Below are 4,628 nucleotides of genomic sequence, written 5' to 3'. Positions count from 1 at the left end.
GATCAGATCGTCTGAACAACCCATGGGTCCAAACCTGGTGATCATTTTCTTCATAAGGACACTTGTAACATAACTTTTACTCGTTTGAATACCCATGCTGGGTGATAGGGCCGTAAAGCTTCAGCAGCGGATTCTCCATTCTGATATTAACTTACTTACTTACTCCTCGACTCTACAGCCCTTCAAGGGCCTTGGACTGCATCACAATATCCTGCCATTCTATCCGAGCCATGGCTTTCCGTCTCCATCCTCTGACACCCAGCTTTTTCATGTCTTCAGAATGAGATTTTCACTCTGCAGCGGAGTGTGCGCTGATATGAAACTTCCTGGCAGATTAAAACTGTGTGCCGGGCCGAGACTCGAACTCGGGACCTTTGCCTTTCGCGGGCAAGTGCTCTACCAACTGAGCTACCCAAGCACGACTCACGCCCCGTCCTCACAGCTTTACTTCTGCCAGTACCTCGTCCCCTACCTTCCAAACTTTACAGAAGCTCTCCTGCGAACCTTGCAGAACTAGCACTCCTAAAAGAAAGGATATCGCGGAGGCATGGCTTAGCCACAGCCTGGGGGATGTTTCCAGAATGAGATTTTCACTCTGCAGCGGAGTGTGCGCTGATATGAAACTTCCTGGCAGATTAAAACTGTGTGCCGGGCCGAGACTCGAACTCGGGACCTTTGCCTTTCGCGGGCAAGTACTGGCAGAAGTAAAGCTGTGAGGACAGGGCGTGAGTCGTGCTTGGGTAGCTCAGTGGTAGAGCACTTGCTCGCGAAAGGCAAAGGTCCCGAGTTCGAGTCTCGGCCAGGCACACAGTTTTAATCTGCCAGGAAGTTTTTCATGTCTTCTTCAACTCCATCCACCCATCTCTTTCCGGGGCGTCCCCTCCGCAATCTGCCTTCAGCCTTGCCATCAAAAATCTTCTTACATGCTCTGTCTTCTTCCATTCTGACCACGTGCCCTGCCCACCGCAGTCTTCTTAGTTTAATGGTAGTGACAATGTCAGGTTCTTCAAAAAGGTGTTGTAGTTCTGCATTCGTACGAATGCGCCAACCTTCTTGATCATATATTGGGTCACATATTTTACGTAGCACCTTTCTCTCCCGTATGCTACGGATCCTTTCCTCATTTACAGTCATGGTACACGTTTCGGCACCATACAAAACAATTGGTCTTGTAATTATTTGTAAATGAGGATTTTGGATAGAAGCGAACTCCTAAGCATGGGTAATGCGGCAAAGTAGCATCTGTTACCTGCTGCTATTCTGGCTTTCACCTCACTGACAAAGTCATTTGTCTGAGTGATAGTCGACTCAAGGTACTTGAAGTCTCCCACCCTTTCAAACACCCTATCGGCTATCCTGAGATTTGGTAGGTTTTGTTGTTTGGTCATTGCCATGTACTTGGTCTTTTCGACACTGACTGTCAGGCCAGGTTCCCTTGCACCTTTCTCCAGTTATTGATAGGCTTCGCCTAGCACAGCAGTGTTTCGTGCGAGTAATGCCACATCGTCAGCGTAGGCTAGGTACTGTAGTGAACGATTTAAGAAGGTTCCTCCTTTATTTAACTGAGTCTGACTTATGGCTTTTTCTAGGCAGAGGTTGAATAGCAATGAGGAGATATTGTCACCCTGTCTAAGTACCTTCTTGACTTCCACTTCTCTGGAGATATCGCCCTGTGTTTTTATTTAGTAGGGAGATTCCTCGATAGTTCTGGTAGTTTAATTTATCTCCTTTTTATGTATGGGGCACATTATAGCTGTTTTCCACTCCTTTGGCATGCTCTCCTCTTGCCAGATATTCAGTATTATTTTATGAATTGCTTTCCACAGCATTCCCCCACCATATTTGAGAAGTTCGGCCCGGATCTGATCTTCCTCAGGGGCCTTATTGTTTTTTAAGGTCTTAATGTCTGGTGTTAAAACCGCTGGTCCACAATAAGTCAGTTCCACCAGTTCCTCTCGTTCTAACCCTTCTACTTCTAGGTTCAGTAACTCTTGGAAGTATTCTGCCTTTCTTTGTTCCTACACATATTTGTTCTGGCTTGGAACCCGGTCTTTCCTTCTTTAATCTTTTGGTACATTTCACGACTTTGCTTCTCCTAGCTGTTCAATTTCTTCCAGTTTTTTCTTTTCTAGTGCTTTTTTCTTCTGTCTGCATACCCTCTTCGGTACACGGCGCTTTTCATTATATTCATTCAGATTTGCTGGAGTTCTTCTCTACAATAATTTCATTCGTGCTATATTAAGTTCCTCAATTCATCTCATACATTCTTCGTCAAACCAATCTCCCTTCCTTTGAGCCAGTTCATGTCCTAAAACCTCTCCAGCTGCCTCGATGATTGCTGTCTTACATTATTTCCGCATGACTTCTATATGTTCAGTTGATGTGTCGGTCTCATTCTTAATCCCTTCTTCTATTTTCGTCTGATATGCTCTTCGTATTTCATCTAACTTCAGTTTCTTAATGTCAAACCTCTTTTGTTTGTGGCCTTTTTGTTTACTTAATAGTGAGATCCTTTGTCTATATTTAATTCTCACTAGGTGGTGGTCCGAACTGCAGTCAGCTCCACGTTGGCTCCTAACATCCATTATGTCCGATCCGTATCTCCGATCAATCAATATATGGTTTATCTGATTTCTGGTTTGTCCATCTGGTGAAATCCATGTTTCTTTGTATATTTTTTGTTTGAGAAACATGTACTGCCGACAGTCATGTTTTTGCTTACAGCAAAATTTACAGCCCTAAGTCCATTGTCGTTTGATATTTCATACAGGCCATGTCTTCCTATGGTTGGCTGAAAGGCCTCTTCTTTTCCTATTTTTGAATTCAGGTCTCCTGTTACTATCTTGACATCCTGTTTGGGAGCTTGATCATACAGTTGTTCTACCTTGCTATACAATTCGTCCTTTTGTTGTTCATCTACCTTCTCTGTGGGCGCATGTACATTTATCATCGTAATGTTGAAAAGTTTTCCCCTTAATCTTAATATGGACATCCGTTCATTGATTAGTTGGAAAAATATCAACGCATGTTTCAGTTCTTTAGCGACCACAACACCTGTTCGAAAGGTATTCATCCTCCCGCCACTACAGAAGATAGTGAAATTTCTTGCGTCCATTATGTCACTCCCCTTCCACATAATTTCCTGGAGAGCCAATATTTTTATACTGCAGTTGTTTACTTGCGTTAGCAGCTGACGTAGGGCTCCAGCTTGGTACAGGCTCCGCACATTCCATGTTCCTATGTACATATCTCTTATCCTTTTTTTGTATGCTGGGGTCGTCATCCAAATATCTGTCCGGCTTATTCCTTTGCTAGAATTCGCAACAACTGATGTTTTACAGGGGGAGATTGTTAATCTTCCGCCCAACCGTTTGGGGGGCTGCCCCTTACAGCTCGCAGGGTAGCTGGCTCCATGTTCAGAGGCGCATCCTTAGCCTTTGTAGATCCCTCTAGTAACTGCAAGGCAGCACGTGATTTGTATCTGGTTTACTCCCTTAGGGAGACTGGCTTCACCACGCCTCTAGAGAATTCCCTGCCCTATTCTGATCTTAAAGCTTCAATATAAAAGTCTTTTCTGGAAAAATCAACAAGCCGCCACTCTCTCACTACAGTTCTTTTTATATACGATTCTCAAGTGGTGTCGCTGACGTGATGCTGTCCAGTGCCATCTGTTTTTGCACTCGTTTTTGGTTTTAATAAAACCCCATGTAATTTCAGGGACGTTTGTCAATTCGCACCTCTCTACCTAGATTACTTCGTGAATTAATGGATGTTCAAAAGCTAACGGTCTCTCAGATCACACTGTACATTAACTTACGACCATATCTTCTGGGTGCTTCACTGTTTTTGGAAGGCAGTCTATGAGTGTTTAATTTTGTAAGCATTTAGCGCTCCATTCGTTTGATATTACGTCTTGGAGCAATACAGGAGTACTTTTTCTAGTATTCATCAAAGAAGAAGTAACAGAGCGAGCTCACACTGCAGATGGGAGCACAAAGAATCCCAGCGGTACTGCGTCGCTTTTACGCCAGAATTGGCCGAGGACGGTGGTAGCGAACTTACATCTCTCACTAGGGCGGAGAGGAAACAAGTTTCGTGTGGTAAAAGATTCTGGAAAAGTCGAAGGGTCAGTCTTAACTGAACCAGTGGTAGTTTCGTCGGCCGACACAGCGGTTGGCTGGTGAAAGTCTACAGAGACAGCGGTGATGGAGTTACACCGGCGGGCAGATGCGGCAGGAAATGGGGTCAGAAAGTCCTAACGAGTGTGACCTGCTTTTAGCTACTTCAGAGCCCCATTACAGCAGTCATCTTATCCTTTTCGTCTTAAACATGATCGAAGCATCTACATCATCATCTCTGTGTATTTTTAACTTCCTTTACAAATAATCTGTCGTTAAATCTTCTAAAATTTATGAAACTGTCTTATTTTAAATGATATTCTTGTGTTCTATGTACAGTACTGAAGACTTATTTAATAACTTAGTTGCTTTTTACATTTTACCACCATTGTAAAATTTTGACTGATAAGTGATCGTTCCCATCCGCAGTGTGGAAAATCCAGAAGAAACGCAGAGGAAAAGAAAAGTAGACGTACAAGCAGAGAGTGATTGGCAAGCGTCAAACGCGGC

At 43.7% G+C, this 4,628-nt stretch overlaps 1 non-coding gene across 1 annotated transcript; it reads right to left on the bottom strand.

The window, feature by feature from the left end:
* Positions 1–344: 344 nt before the first annotated feature.
* On the bottom strand, positions 345–419 carry Trnas-cga (transfer RNA serine (anticodon CGA)). The gene has a single exon. It is a non-coding gene; the product is annotated as a tRNA-Ser (tRNA).
* Between the last annotated feature and the right edge of the window lie 4,209 nt (positions 420–4,628).

This window comes from Schistocerca cancellata, chromosome 4 (assembly GCF_023864275.1).
Source record: "Schistocerca cancellata isolate TAMUIC-IGC-003103 chromosome 4, iqSchCanc2.1, whole genome shotgun sequence".
In the NCBI taxonomy this organism is placed as follows: domain Eukaryota; kingdom Metazoa; phylum Arthropoda; class Insecta; order Orthoptera; family Acrididae; genus Schistocerca; species Schistocerca cancellata.
This window is presented reverse-complemented; position numbering and strand designations above follow the sequence as displayed.